Source organism: Suncus etruscus, chromosome 13, assembly GCF_024139225.1.
Source record: "Suncus etruscus isolate mSunEtr1 chromosome 13, mSunEtr1.pri.cur, whole genome shotgun sequence".
In the NCBI taxonomy this organism is placed as follows: Eukaryota; Metazoa; Chordata; class Mammalia; order Eulipotyphla; family Soricidae; genus Suncus; species Suncus etruscus.
Window position 1 is genome coordinate 83,619,191 of NC_064860.1, and position 17,221 is coordinate 83,636,411.

At 34.6% G+C, this 17,221-nt stretch overlaps 1 pseudogene; it reads right to left on the reverse strand.

Annotated features, from left to right (window-relative positions):
* Nucleotides 1-472: 472 nt before the first annotated feature.
* Nucleotides 473-3,166, reverse strand: LOC126025865 (mitochondrial import inner membrane translocase subunit Tim8 A-like; annotated as a pseudogene).
* Nucleotides 3,167-17,221: the final 14,055 nt, after the last annotated feature.

Genomic DNA, 17,221 nt, shown 5'->3' on the forward strand with positions numbered 1-17,221 from the left:
TATTTACATACCTGAAACAACCACAAGAAAAGGTGCAAAAGTATCTATCAAAATTCACCAAATAATGAAACACTTCCATATACATGAAATATTTTTTCTATGTAGTCCCATTACTGAATCAGAGAAAGCATTTTCACTATCAAAATTATAGAAAGCACCTTATGAGACTGAGAAAATTATAGCATCTTCATACAGGAGTATGCATCTAATAATCTTCTATTTATCTGTCAACTGTCTTCACAATGTTGCCATTGAATAAAAGATCACAACTAAAACTACATATGATCCAGCCAAACACACAAAATTACGTAGTCTTTGTTCATTCTGAGATTATAATAAGATATCCCAAGAATGACACAGGTGGGAATCAATCCCCTCATAGCCTTAACCTCAATCATTCAATTAATAGGTCTTCATATCTTAAAGTCATTTCTTTTCCAAAGAGGTAATGCTGAGATCAACCAGAGAGCCTTTATGAGAAGACGGGTTTGGATTTCCTGGTCTATTCTATTTGATTCAAGATTAATTTTCTTATATAAATGAAGAGCTTACTACATTTTACAAAGCAGACCTCAGCCCAACTGCCCAACTTTGGTATAGGCTATCTATACACTTTTCCCAAAAAAGTTCTGTTCTGATGCACCAACTGTTTCTCTGATTCCACCTTGAGAAAGTGGTCTATGAGCTATGGTCTACAGAGCTCAATCCCCCTGCTGAGGAAGATAAAGAGGAGTCCAACCCAGTTTGACCACATATTCTAAGTTGAGCTCAACTGGGTTTCTGGTCTTCATCATGGCAGGGCCAGCTCACTTGATCAGCAATGGGGTCCTGTGTCAAAATACCCTTAAATACCAGTTTTTCTCTGGTCTTCTCCCTCAAGACAGAGCTAGCTCACTTGTACAGTAACAGGGTGGGATGAAAAATTTTCTTCATCTTTAAACTCAATTATAAAGCAGTTGTCATTAAAACAGCATGGTATTGGAATAAAGACAGACCTATTGATTGATGGAATAGACTTGAATATCTGGAGATAGACTCAAGGTTTACGAACAATTAATTTTTTTTGCCTTTTTGGGCCCCACCCTGTGATGCCCAGGAGTTACCCCAGCTATGCACTCAGAAATATCTCCTGGCCTGGGGATCATATGGATGCCAAGGCATAGTAACAAGGTCTGTCCTAGATCATCCTGTGCAAGGCAAACACCCTACCACAGTGCTATCATTCCAGCCCATAAATTAATTGTGATTAAATTAATTTTGATAAAGAGCAAGAAACACAGAATGGAACAGGGAAAGCCTCATCTACAAGTGGTGCTTGAAAAACTGGTCAACTATCTTCAAAAAAAAAAAAGAAGTAAAAGAAAAAGAAAAAAGAATTCAGACTTCTACTTAACACCATGTAAAATGGTCAAATTAGAATGGATTAAAGACCAGGACATAAAGCATGAAACCAAAAGGTACATAGAAGAAGATGCAGGCAGAACATTGCATGACATTACATTGAAGCTAAAGACATCTTCAAGGATGAACACCACTGGTCAAAAAAGTGGAAACAAAGATTAAAAAATGGAAGTATATTAAACTCAGAAGTTTCTGTACCTCAAAGTAAATAGTGACTGGGATATTAAGGCTACCCACAAAATGGAAGAAACTTTTCAGGCAATAGCCATCAGATAAGGGTTTATATCCAAGACATACAAGACAATAAGAAGAAAAATCTGATCCTATCAAAAATGAGATAAAATAATGAACAGATACTTCCCAAAAATGAACTATAGATGGCCAAAAGGGTCATGAAAAATACTCAGCCTCACTAATTATCAGAGAAATGCAAATGAAAACAACAATGAGATAATATCTCACACTGTAGAGAGTAGTGCACATCACACAAAAAGCAAAAACAACCATAAATGTGGCGAGAAAGAGATTCTCACTCACTGTTGGTGTGAATGTAGACTGGTCCTTCCTTTTTGGAAAACAATATGGACATTTCTCAGAAAGTTAGACATTGAAGCTTCCATATGACCCAGCAATACTACCGCTAGTGATATACCCCAGGAATACAAAAAGCACAATACAAATATGCTCTCTGCACTCCTATGTTCAGTTCAACACTGTTTACAATTGCCAAAATCTGGAAACAACTCAGGTGCCAGACAATAGGTGAGTAGCTAAAAAACTGTAGTGCATCTACATGATGGAATACTAGGCAGCTGTTAGAAAACATGAAGTCGTGAAATTTTCTTACACATAGATAGACAAAGAGACTAATATTTTGAGTAAAAATGAGCCGGAGGGAAAAGGGATATTATACATAGAATAAATCCATTAATATGTCTTATATAAGAAAAGCAAGATATCATGTGGTAAGATAAATCAGAGACAATAGATACAAAGGTCAGGAAGTCCATCTCAGAGTACAAGGTTCCTCTAAAAAGAACAGTGAATATAATTAGAGTATAGAAGGGTCTACTAGGACAGTGATAGATGGGACTTATTATTCTGGATAAGAACTCAGCACTGAAAGTTGAGATCTAACGGGCAGGTCATCCCAACATTAACAGTAAGGCCACAGTGTCAAAAAGTAAAGTGAATGTGAGGGAGGGAGAGAGAAATAATGAGAGTGAGAGAAGCTATTTTGCGTGTCCTAGAGCAAGGAAATGGGAGACATCGTGATGGAAAGGGTGCACTGGTGAAGGATGGCATACATTGTATGACTAGAACCCAAGAATGAACAATCTTATAACCATGGTATTTAAATAAATTTAAACAAATAGTTGAACTTGACACCAACAACTGAATCTTAACCTAAAAACCCTGATTTTACATGCAGCCAACTTAGGCTCAATTCCCTGCAATATATATGGTCGATGAGTAGCATCAATAATAATTCCTGAGAATAGAGATAAGAGTAAGTTCTGAATATTACCTGATGCATCCCTTTCAATATCCCCAAATAAAACAGAGGCAAATAAGTGTAAGTGATGGCTAATACAAGAATACAATGTTTACTTTTCTTAGAATCTCCACACTGTCTTTCATAAAGGGCAAAGGAACATTAGTAACAACATGAATGAGGGTTTGTTTTTACTGCATTTTTCCCAATATCTGTTATTTATATTTTCTTTAGTATATATCATTCTTTCCTGATGAGTTGGTACCTCATTGTCTCATTTGCATTTTACAAAAAAAAATGAGGATGAACACATCAATCTGGCTACTGGCCATTTGAATATTTTTATCTGAGAGTCTTCTTTAGGGCTTTTCTATTCACCTGCTGTCCAAATTTAAATTTATTTATTAGTTTATTTACTTTTTTGTTTGCTTGGTTTTGGGCCACACCCATTGATGCTCAGGGGTTACCCCTGGCGAAGCGCTAAGAAATTGCTCCTGGATTGGGGGGACCATATGGGATGTTGGGGGATTGAACTGTGGTCCGTCCTAGGCCAGTGCTTGTAAGGCAGATGCCTTACCTCTAGCACTACATTTTGTAGTTGAGTCATTGTGATATCATAAAGTGCCAGGGATAAAATCTTGAGAAAGCATTATAATCCATGTACTGTTTCTCCCCATTGTTCCGTTTCTTATATTTTATTGTGAACAAAGTGAATTAAGAATATTTCACAGTAATATTTAAGGTACATAGTGACAATTAATCAGTGGAATTCTCACCACCAGTGTTGTCTTCCCTCCACCCCTGATCCCAGCATGCATCACATATCTCCCTCCTTTGTATCCTGGACTGCTTAACACTTGATTTGGTGTTTAAGTCTGATTATTTTTTATTTCTACCAATGTTCACATGACTGTTTGGTCCTGGTACTATCCATTCCCCCCCCCCTCAATTTATGAGGCAGAACAAGATGATTCAAGTTAGGTGGTTCTGTTTGAAAATAAAAAAAAAGAAAAGAAAACTTGGAGGAGTTTATCTAGAGGTTATATATATCAAATCAAAAGAAGAAGGGGAAAAAAGAAGAAAACAAGGTGCTGGAGAGATGGCATAGTGGTGTTTGCCTTGCAAGCAGCCAATCCAGGACCTAAGGTGGCTGGTTCAAATCCCAGCATCCCATATGAAACAAAAACTAAAAAACAAACAAACAAAAACAAGCAAGTACAAAAAAACAACAGCAATGAAAAACAACAACCAAATAATAACCATGAGAATGAAAAAAAAAAGGAGAGCTGGTATTGAAAGGTTTTATACTGCCTTTTTTATATCTTTTATTTCCATAGGCACAATAATTATTGGGGGGAAATTATAAAGGGAATTCCCTTGGCCTAAGAGATACAGGGTTTCTCCTCCCTTGAAACACACTGTCATGGGAACAATTACAGGCTCCATACATGCTCACTTTCACACCCCAAGGTCTTTTTACGGTGTCAGGAAAATTTTCCTCAGTTGTGAATGATAACATCAGGCCTCTGTAAAGAGAGATCTTGGTATTTTCACAGGTCATAGGATGAAGCCTAGGATAGATTCATTCTTTATGGTTCTAGGTATGTACATATTGGGTGTCACTCTTGAAAAATTTTGAAGGGTCATATATGCAGCCACTATGTGGTTACTATGTGGTCAATAAATCCAAGTTCTGTTAGCCCAATAATATAGTTTGTTATGCAAAATATTTTATTTTTAATTTGATATAATATTATTTATTTACTTAATTTTATCTTTGCCAATGAAGTCAAGTTCCTGAAGGTTTTTTTTTTCTTTTTTGATTTTTGGACCACACCCAGAGATGCTCAAGGGTTACTCCTGGCTGTGCACTCAGAAATTGCTCCTGGCTTGGAGGATTATATATGGGACTCTGGATAGAACGTGATCCATCCTAGGACAGCGCATGCAAGACAAACTCCTTACCGCTTGTACCACCTCTCCAGCCACATCCTAAAAACATTTTAATGGAAAAGGTAGGCAATGCTTAGAAAGATGCAATTTACTGCAACGTGGATGGCACTAAAAATTAAAATATTAATGGATTAAATCAAAGGGAGAAGGATAAATATTGGATGCTATCTCTCATCTTTGAAGAGATTAAAAATAAGGCCAGATTCCATTTAATACTTAAAACCTCTCAGCATTGAGTTATAAAGCTGAATAACAAGTTTTGTATATGGTGGGGTGAAAGTGATCTTTACATGCTGATTCAAGGTGATGTAGGGATAATGTTGTTTGTTTATGTTCCTTTTGAGATATCAATGCTCTTGTTTTCTACTAAGTACCATAAATTTTGTCTAGTTTATAACCATATTAAATAAATTAAAATTAAAATTATGCTAAAATGAAATATTATTGCAAGTATCAAAGGATAACTATATTTTCAATTAACACCTTTCATACTGAATTGTATCTTGTATCTCATTGAATTATTTAATTGTATGAGAGTAATTTGTCCTGTTTATATTTTTGTGAATGTCCACTAAATTCAATCTAATGTGAATGTTATTGGTTCCAAAGTTAAAATTCTTTATACTATTTTAATTTCACATCATCCTTTTTATGCTGGCATTTGTTCTTACTACTTTCATTTTGCACTATTATTGATATTCTTACTGAATGTTTAAGAATACTTACCCTTAATATGTGACCACACTTGACTTTTTCCCCACATTTTCTTCACATACATCTAATTTTGTCTATTGAATTTTTCCTTTTTTATAATTCTAATCCATGGTTGTATTTTACTTTAAATTTCATGTTCCCCTACAGATGGGTGTCAGAGTTAACCTTTACCAATTTCTTTAAAAGTTAAATTATAGCATTTCTCTCATTGCTTAAAAAAAGAACTGACTAGTTCATAGAGTTCTTTTACGCTAGATTTTTTAGTATTTTAAAAAAAAACATTCTAAATTTTAATTTAACATCAATCTAAGTTTATAACAAAATTATCCTTTATAATTATTTGGTCTACTTCTAATCTTAGTTATCTTCAATCAAGATTTTATTAGTTATTAACAAGGATATACTTATTCTTCTATGTAGCTTATGTCAGTTTTTTGTTGAAGTTATTAAATCATTTGATGCCACTTATTTATTTAGTCGTGCTAAATGTATTGGTCAGAATTACTTATCGACTTAAATATTTTAAATAAAATGTTTCTCACTTTATCTTTAATTATATTTTTTACTTTATACACTATACACTAAAGATTTTCCAATATAACATGGAATTAAAACATAGTGTAAATTTTATTTTGATCTTAAAGAGAGCATTCATTGTCTCAATATAATGTTAATTGTGGATATTTTCTTACATAATCTATAAAGATTTTTTTCTCACTACTGTGGGTTTGATTATACATTGGTGCTAATGTTTTCTCATTAAATTTATGATGATATTATTTGACATTATTGTGACAACATTGGAAATTACAACAGTCTACATTTTAATGTTAAACAAACTTTATTTTCCTCAGAACAAACACTTGATCAGGATGGATAGCAGATCTTATATTGCTTAATTTGATTTGCAAATATTTTGTGAAGAGTTTTTATTTCCCATGATGTCAGTTATAATTGCAAATCTGCTTCATATAATGATGTGCAGAAGGCACCTCTTTTTTAATTTTACTAGGTTTTATTTTATTTCTTTTTTACAATTCTAATATAGTTTTAGTGAATATCTAAGAATAGCTTGGGAAGATTTTAATAACATTTGTTTGTATTTTATTTTATTATTTAATGTTTTGATCTACAAAGCTAATGTTTAGGAGGGCTGGGGGCACTTATTAATGGTTTTTAGCCAATTGAAAATTAAGCTGAAATTTCAAAGTGAGGACTTCTAGAATGTGGTACTTATTGGATCTTTTTGTCTCAAAATTTACCAGGCTTGTCTATAAATTATTTGACATTATTGTGTCAAGGCCATATCTTGCAGTGTTTTGATGTCTCCAAGGTTTCACCTAGTAATTCTCAGGACACCAAGTGTTTCTGTTACTGAGGATTCAATTCTGATGGGGGTGGCTATATGTGAGGCAAAACTTAAAATTGAACTATTATATCTAAATTTTATTTTATTTACTAATTTGCGGTAGGTTCAGCAATACTTGGTGATGTTCAGGGGTTGCTCCTGGCTCTGTACTTGGGAAGTACTCCTGGTATGCTTTGGGGTACCACATGAAATATAAGGGGTCTAACTTTGATAGCTCTGTGTAGGATAAGCATGTAAGACAAATATATTATTCTGCTGTCCTCTCTCTGCTGTCCTTCTTGTGTTTTTCAGTATATTTAAATTTCAGATTGTTCTAGAAACAATTTTAGAAATTTTAATAAATCAAGGTAACTATTTTATCAGCCTAATAAATCTTAGGACCTAACGTTGTTCAAAATGGGCTGGAACCTACCTATTGTATTTGGTGGTGGTGGTGGTGGTTCTGTGTGTTTATGTATGCATGTGTGTGTATGAGTACTCTCTGTGTGCCTTTTGAACATATTTACTGTTGTTAGAAGAAAAACTCACCTGGAATGGTGGACAGTAAACAAAATGTCCAAGATTATAATTCTTAATATCAACTCATCTGGTTAAAACTTGCCGGAAGTCTTGTACAAAATGCCAACATCCAGGAACAGTTCATTAAGATCCTCACAGAAATATCCCAAGAAAAAGTTATCAAATCTCATCGATTGCCTTGGTTAGAGACATCTTTTAATGTTAGGAAAAATCAGTTGACAGCACAATTCTCTTTCCACAGGATATATTTGATAAGGATATACAGAGAAACTATGTTCTGAAAGAGCAAGACTTTAGACAATTAGACTCTGACTTGACTCAACTCATAATCAATTCAACCAGACTCAAGATTATTAAGGCTGTTGACAGAATGGAATTGTGGCATTCTGGCTTGTTTTATCAGACATTTCTATGAAAGAAACATCTTTTTTGATTTCTCTTCAATTGATGATTCAAGTAGAATACATTTCTCCTCAAAATGTATCCAGAAAAGAAAAGTTTAAAGTTATAAAAGAAAGTTGTTGAAAATAGTTCCCTAAAATATTTTCTTACCACAAGTCTTTAGATATGTTTATCTGTCTGCTCACTCTTATTACTCAAATAGGGTAATTAAACCTAATCAATATTATTGATATCTCAAAACTTGAGTTCATTTAAATTTTTACTAGTAATCATATTAGATGTCAATTATGTCTACAACAATCTTTATCTGATTGTACCTGTATTTTTCATGCAAGGGAAAATTAATTTGATACAACTTGGGTTATTTTTTTATTTTATCAGATCAAATATCCTAGGGTACACAGTACCATAAGTACATTAGTGCTTAGGGGCTAAGTGGTGTCAGGGATAAACATGAGCATGAAAATCATGTGCTTAGAAAATTGTGCTAGTTTTGATTCACATTTCTTAATATAACAACATATTATACCGAGTTTATATCTGGTTTAGCAAAAACTATTAAAACTGTAAATTTCCCAATAACGACTATATATACTGAATTGAAATAGTTGTTCATGTCTATTCACAATGATTTCAGAAGTGATGTATAAAATTTTCTTTGGCTATTATGTTACACATTTTATAATTTTTAAATATGGATTTTCAGATATATTTAGTTACTCATCTACCATAATTAAATTGCTTTTATAGATCAGAGTATCTATGAGATTTAGATAATTTAAAATTTATTATACTATGGAATAGTGACTTGCATGTATTGGTTGCTTTTTGAAATTTGCTTAAGAACAGGTATCTATTTTTTGAGTGAAATTAATTTTAACTATTACTTAGGTTCCTTTATTTTATACTTGCACATATCCTGACTTTAGTAAATTTTCCATGTCTAACTGAGCCACTGGGGCTAGGTCCAAGGAGCCTCCAACAACTCAGATTGCAGCCACCTCGGCAGCTCTCTAGACAGTCTTGGATGAATCTAAACTCAGATGTTTCACCTTTTCACCAAACCTCCTGCAGTCCAACAGTTCAGAGGTTTTATCTTTTTAATTTGTGCCACTGAATTAAAGTGCCTGACACCCATTCCAATTGGTGGAATGGAAATCAAATAGAATCAAATGGAAATTGAATGTTCCAATCTGGGTACACCACTGGCCCAAAATAAGAGATGCTATAAAACTTAGTTGTCAGGCAGCTAAGACTGAGACACATTGAAACCTCCTTTTATGAATGGAATTTCCCTGTATTTGTAATACAAAAACATTCAGGTATCTGGATACTTTTATTTTATTTAAGAGGTATCAATTTATGCATATTTCTATGAAGAAATTACAGAACAGCTTACTATCAGCAGTAGCCATTTCAAAAGACTGGCCTTTTATAGTAACTGACTTACAAGACTGTTTTTTATAATACTTCTATTCACCTAAAAGACTGAAAATGCTTTTCTTTTTTAGTTCCTTCTCTCAACATTAGAGCCCCAATGCAGTTATTTCAATGGACTATTTGGCCTCAGAGCATGGCTACCTCACCATGCTACTGTTATTCTTGTCCTTCCCATGCAAAATTTTCCAAACTTGAGTGATATACTACATGAACAATATCTTATTAACCTGCTATACTAACAGAGAATTATAATGTTTGTATGAAAATTTTATTATAATCCTGCAGACTGCTAATTTAAAATTATTCACAAAACAAAAATTAGGCTTTGCCTCCATTTCTTATTGGAGTATACTTAGTGTGTCCCCAAAAGATTTCTATTCATCATAAAATCTGACTCAATGATTATCAAAAACTCTTAAGTTACATAAATTTATTCTATTTGTCCCTTGGGATCCCAAACTCTGAACTCAGCAACTCATTCAGACTTAAATAGCCCCAGGTGTTTAAATCAAAAGGGCATAAATAAATTGAATTTTTTTCCAAGTATGAGCTCCAGAAGTCCCATCTTCCAGGTTTACAAAAGGAAAGAGTGTGTGGCTTTTAGTTATTGCAACACCTCATTCTCCTTCAGATGCTATTGTTCAGTTTTTTTTTGGCATTTAAGATGAGTTTATTTACACAACAAGTAACCTTGCACATTTGTGACCTATTTGTATTTGAAAACTGCTCTTCTCATCAAAGCAAGGCTCAGAGTAGTTTCATTTTTAGGTTTTGATCCTAAAATAATAGTCCTGATCATTGCAAAAATGGATGTAGAATAGATATTACCTCTTAATGAGGCCCTTCAATGAGCCCTATTAGATTTTTTCAGGAGAAGTTACTTTCCTTATATTGCTGGAAAGTCATGGAGTATTTTAGAAGAACACAATTTGTTATTTCTTTAATTATCCATTCCTCACCTAACAGTTCCATGTTTTATATTGATTGGTTACCATTAGGAAAAAGGGCAGTATTAATGGATCTTCACTGACCACACAGTGCCTACTACTATCAGTAAATAATTCAGCCTATGTGTTTGGACATATCACTGGGATTGTCTCTGCTTCCATAAATGTCCATAACTTTGTGGTTGAGAAGCAACTTCAGCAATTACAAGATCTTATACAATCTTATACAATCTGAAACAATCTTCATTTTTAAATTAAATAATAATTATAGAGTTCTTGATAGTGCATGAATGGATGGATCGTGCCTGCAGCTCCTTTTGGCAATTGGGTCTGAATATTCAGGATAATGGCAAGGAAATGACCTACAGTCAGTCAGTAGATTTCAGGCGACTAGCAACTTTATTACTAGGCCCTAACTGCCATGTGCATATCTTACAAGCCAAACAGCTTTTCAGCATCCAACCATATCTCATCTCCCTCTCCTGCCTCTTCCTGCTGAGGCTTCTGTTGCTGTATCTCTCGCTGAATCTTTCTTTCGCCCCTGAGGTAATTTCTGAAATTACCAACCATACCCCTCCCAGCTGTGGGAGGGTCTTCCTCTCCAGGTGAGTTAGGCAGGAAGTTGGGGAGAAGGGTAACACTGAATCACTTACATAAGAGCCCATTCTGGCTTTCCAGAACTGATGGCTCAAGGAAATGAAATGGCTGACTAATTAACCATGCATATATTTAAGTCACATGCAGAAGAATATGCAGCACTACAAACAAACTCCTGCCAATTGAATGTGAACTATCATACTCACAGAGGTAAGCTAGACACATTGTCAATAAATGTACCATTTCCATGGTACGTTTCATGGTACATATTCTTTGAATACAAGAACACATGTAGCTGGAGCCAGCCTCCAAGGTTTACAAACAAGTGAATTATGGCAAATAATATTACAAATGTCAACTTCTTTTTTTTTTTTTTTTTTTTTTTTTTTTTTGGTTTTTGGGTCACACCCGGCAGTGCTCAGGGGTTATTCCTGGCTTCACGCTCAGAAATTGCTCCTGGCAGGCACAGGGGACCATATGGGACGCCGGGATTCGAACTGATGACCTCCTGCATGAAAGGCAAACGCCTTACCTCCATGCTATCTCTCCGGCCCCCAAATGTCAACTTCTTTTCCAAGAAACTTTATCTCCATGTGGTCGTTGAAAGATATTCTCATTTTATCTGGGGAACACCATTGACTTCTAAAAGAGCTAAAACTGTTTGCACCTCATGCTACAATGTTTTTCTGTTATGGTTCACCCCAATCAATAAAAATGGCCATGCCTACACCATTAAAACTTATTGATCATTTTGCAAAGAATGACAAATCAAACATATCACTTGTATCCCCTATAACTCTCAAGGAGAAGAAATAGTTGATTTTTGTTTTGACCAATTTTTTGTTCAGTAGTAAATATTTTAATTTGCAGGTGTGTAAGTTGTTTCTCCATTCATGTTTGTAGTTATCTTCTGTGCATCATATTGATAAAAGTATTGATACTGGTTATTTTATCCTGATTATATGGAGGTATGTTTTATGGACCAGCATGTGCTCTATTTTGGAGAATGTCTCATTTGCATTGGACAGGAATATGTAGTCAGTTTTGTGAGAATGGAAAGCTCTGTATATGTTCACTAAGACACTTTCTCCTATTCCTTCCTTTAAATTTAGTATATACTTTTTAACTTTTAGCTTGACTTATCAATTGAGAGGAAACAAAATAGTGTTGAAATCTCTCACTAATATTGCTAATGATGTATTTCTTTAAGTCTACTAGCAGTTATTTTACGCATTTTACAGGATACTCATTTGGAGCATATATGTGTAGAATATTATTTTCTTCCTGATGTACAAATCTCTTGATTACTAAAGAATGACCTTTACTGTTTCATAGGTTTTTAAATCTATATATTTGTCATCTGATATTAGTATGGCCACCCCAACTTTTTAATTGAATTCTTTGCTTGAAGAATTGTCCTCTAACCTTTGAATTTAAGTCAGAGTGTTTCCTCTGATAATTTAAATGTATTTTGTACAGGAAGCAAACCTGAATGAATGTCTGACTGGGTGAAATATTCTTGGAAAAGCATTTATTTCATTAAGTTTCTTCACTGTGTCCACCATTGCCTTCTGGCTGGAGGGTTACTTAAGAAATCTGTAGTTCTTAAGTTTGCTTCTTTGTATGTAGTTTCCCTTTCTGTTCTTACCAACTAGGATGTGCATTGGGGTGCTATTTTGGGATCTGTTTTAATGATAATCTTCAGGCAAGTAGGATGTGGGTGTAAGTACTTTTCAGCTCTGGGAAAATCTCAGCAATAATGTCTTTTATGCTACTTCACAGGTTTTTCTTCTCATCTCTCTTGGAAATGATATTTCTCATGTTGTTCTTCTTGAATTTAGCCCAAAGGTTTATTATTGTCTATTTGATTTTATTGAGGATTTTAATCTTCTATTGAATTATTCTAAGGCTTTTTTCTAGCTTATTTTTTGTATGGACATGTTGTGCAGATAAACTTCCAGCTCACTAATTTTGTCCTCAGCAGAGCAGCTGTTAATCTGATGGTTAAGCATTCCAGTGGGTTTTTCATTTTTTTAGTAAGTTATTTTTCATTTCTGACATTTATGTTTGAAGTTTTATTATTTCTATTCTCATATCATCTTTAATCTGTTGGTCCCATGTTTTTTTTTTGAGTTCTTTAAATATCTTGTACAATTCCTCTACAGAGTCTTTATCAGAGGGGCTATATTGATTTCCAAAGTTAGTTGGGTCATAATAATCATCTTCATTCATTAACTTTGACGGGGTCTGTGTTGTTTCCCATTGACCTTTGTACGGTGGTGGCGCCAACTTTGCCTCCTGTGGCCCCCAGGTAATTTGAGGTTGAGACCCCTGGTTTAAACTGTAGGCTTTTGCTAAAGGCCCTTCCTGAGTCACTAGGAAGGTGAGGCTGGATTGAGCAAAATGATACAACAACAACAACAAAATATGAGCAAAAAGAGCATCTCCCAGTGCTGCCAGTGTTGATTTTTTGTTGTCAGCCATCTCACAGCCATCCTGAAACTGCTAGTAAAGCTGGATAATGATGCTCTGCCTTCCTTAACTGAACTACTTCAGTATATCAGTTGCACTACGTAATGTCTGCCTACTACAATTTGAGCTATGCAGAGATGGAAATAAGCTTTGCTTTACAGCTTCCATCCCTGCTGCCAGATGAAGTAGGGTACTAGTCATTGTGCCATTGCTGCCATGTTTTGCTTCAGCAATCTTCCTAGGAGCTCAATCTTTGATCTGGTTGTGGTATCTATTCCCCTCCAAGAGTATGGTGCCCCATTTTTGGCTCAACGTTTTCACATTCAGAGGTTCAAGGGGATGGGCTGTTCTCTGTGTTTTAGTCACATGTGTGCTGTGGCTGCAGCAGCCACTAAGTCAGGCACTATTCTTGGCTACACTCATAATAATTTTAAATCAGTAGATTTTTATTTTATTTTTATTTTGTGCCATATATTGATGCTCAGGATACTATATGCATTACCAGAGACCTAACAATGATTAGCAATGTTTGAATCAGGAGCCCTCTTTCTCCAACCCTAAAACAGTGATTCAACTTTCCTTCTGTAGAGGACTACAGATATGCAGACTTGAAAATCACTAGTTTACTGCAATGCTTATTAACTTCCTGTCTGAGGAACAGTGCAGTCCTCAGCTTTCTAAATATTGAAAGCCATTGATCTAAGTCATCTTGACATTTTTATATCAGTTGTAATAAATTTAGAGTTGTCATTTTTTTCTCAGTATATTTTCAATCCTTTCAAAAATTTTGAGATGTTATTACTTGCATGGAAAACAAAGAATTGTGCTTTATAAATGTTTCTTAAACAGGTTCTACCATAAAATCTGACATTCTACTAGGTACAAACAAATATAAAATCTGAACATATATGCTCTTTTCTCACAATGTTTAAGGAGAAAAAATTAGTAGATTCTGAAAAAAATAAGCATAATAGAGACAAAATGTGTGATTATATAAGTAAAGTATATACCTGATACAACTAAATATAATAAAAAACCCTTTTTATGTTTATCAATGATTGTCTAATCAAATTAGAAATATATAGCGGTCTTTTCTTTTTTCTATTCACAATAGAATTTTCTACACACAGCACTAAGATATCAGACTCATAGCCAGAGTGTCCTTTTAGCTCTACCATAGTCTTAGTGTTCCTTTACAGCATTCTATTCTATGCCCTCACTGAAGTGTACTCTGACCCATAGAATATTTCTTAGGTCTGTGTCCTTTGGCTATTTGATAGTTCATTATTATATTTCATTTTGTCCTAAACACCAGAGAGATCACCTATCTAGTGATCTGTATAATAATTCAGATTTTCATGTCTGAATTTCTAACTGTGAAGACCAAAACAAAGAAAACATGTCATCATTAAAATGTTTTGAGTTGATGAGTTTACAGTTCATCTTTAAGCAGTTCTCTTAAATCTGTGAGAACTTGAATTTGAACCCAAATTCAATTGGATTAACATTTTTTGCAGGGGTCACACCCAGCTGCACTCAGGAGGTAATCCTGGCTCTACGCTCAGAAATCACTCCTGGCAGGCTCAGGGGACCATATGGGATTCTGGGATTTGAAACACCATCTTTCTCCATGCAAGGCAAGTACCCTACCTCCATGATATCTCTCCTGCCCTGGATTAACATTTTTAATAAAATAAGTATCTTCTGTATTCCAAAAAATATAGAAAATGTGGGTGTTAAAAAGGGTTTGGTCCAGAAATTATTTTTTTATTAAAAATTGCTAGGTTAAGGTGTCTACAAAAGATTTTGAAGAAAGTAAGTTTTGGATGCTAATTAAAACTGGAGAAGAATTTACTAGAAAACTAAGAAAAACCTTAGCTAACAAAAATATTCTTAGATTGATGATATTATTTATTATTTTAAGAATTTATGTTTAATCTTTATTTTGGATTGTGAATACTTTTGTTGAGAGAAAAATATTATTCTTTGTATGTAGAAAGAAGAGAGTATTTTATCATAGGACTCAAGTGAAAGTATCAAAACAGGTTTCTCAAATGTAATTAATAGTTTAAGAAAGAAAAAATATTAATCATGTGCTAATAGAAAAATATGGGGTCAACTAGATATTGCAGGGTTCAAGGCTCTTGTCATTTACAGAGCCAATTCATGTAAATTTTGGCACATGTAATATTTTGGCACAGCTCCTAGTTTGTAGCGCTACCCAAAGTGATACCTAAGCAAAGAACTTACATTGAGTTCTGAGCATATCTGAGTTAGTACTAGGAGCTTCCAAACTGGAAAAATATAGATATTCAGGGATAAAATATCTTGAATTTCATTTTAGTTTTACCTAACCTGCCCAAATAAGAGGCAATTTGTGAAGCTAAAATCTATGACACAGATACAAAGTAAACTTATTAATATTTTTCTATATTGCCTTGTTTTGATTTTTGGATCAAACTTGTGTGTGCTCAGGGCTTTTTCTTGACAGAAAATGCAGGGATCACAGTCATGGGTCCATATGCCAGGTCAGAGATCAAACCTGGATTGGCTAATTGCAGAATAAGCAGTTTACACACTCACACTAGATTTCTCTTGGACAACTCTCTTACTATATTAAATAAAAATTTTTTGATTTTTTTTTTTTTTTTTTGGCCACACCTGGTGACGCTCAGGAGTTACTTATGGCTATGAGCTCAGAAATCGCTCCTGGCTTGGGAAATCATATGGGTCGCCAGGAGAGTGAACTGCAATCCATTCTAGGCTAGCATGTGCTAGCTTGAGCCACCCTCCAGCCCTTGAAATAAAATATTTTTTAAATATTTTACTTTAAAATATATTTTTTTATTTTGGGGCCACACCCTGAGGCAATCAGGGGTTATTCCCTGCTCTGCACACAGAAATCACTCCTGGCAAGCACAGGGGACCATAAGGGGATGCCAGGGATCAAACCCTGGTTTGTTCTGGATAGGCAGCATGCAAGACAAATGCCTTACCACTGTGCTTTCACTCGTGCTCCTTAAAATAATTTTTAATTATTTTAAATTTATTTTAATTAACAGAGGACTGCTGTTACATATTTTATTTCATATCATATTTACTAACAAGATAGTAGCTCTAACAATTTGAGTATTGTTAAATTTTTGATAAATGAAATAGTATTTTTCTGCCTTAATAGATATTAAATTAATTTTCTATTTAGCTTGTAAGTATGTTTTTACATGAAATCTTCTGTTATATCTAATTTTTCTTTTCAATATGTATTTACCTACAGGCCCTTACAACTTCTATAGCTTTGTGCACTGGTTCTTTTCTCCTGAATAGGATTCCTACATGTGAGAAATCTATTAACAGTTTGCTTCTGAATATTTTTGCACCACTTTTGGCTTGTTGTGACATAGGGCACTTAATGAAAGAGGCAGGCTTCATTGGTAAGGTTTGACAAGGATGTTCAAACCCATATTGCAAAGTTCAAAACAATGTGTGGAAGAGAGGACACTTGGGACATTTTCCTCTCCCTTTGATTAGCAAATAGGGACCTTGGGAATGCTAATAAACTGCCTCTATTTTTCTATAAATGAGGGACACTTTCCCTGGAATCACTTCCAAGGAGTGCATTTGGAATCACTAGTGCATTGGTGAAAATGACAAACATTTGATCGCGAGACTCTCAATGAAGACAGAGTTCATGGGGCCTGAGAGATAGCATGGAAGTAAGGCGTTTGCCTTGCATGCAGAAGGACAGTGGTTCAAATCCTGGCATCCTATAAAGTCCCCGGCTTGCCAGGGGCAATTTCTGAGCAGAGCCAGGAGAAGCCCCTGAGTGTTGCAGGGTGTGACCCAGATAACAAAAAAACAAGACAGAGTACCCTTAAGATGGTGATAAGTAGCAGGAACTGAAGTTCTAATTTT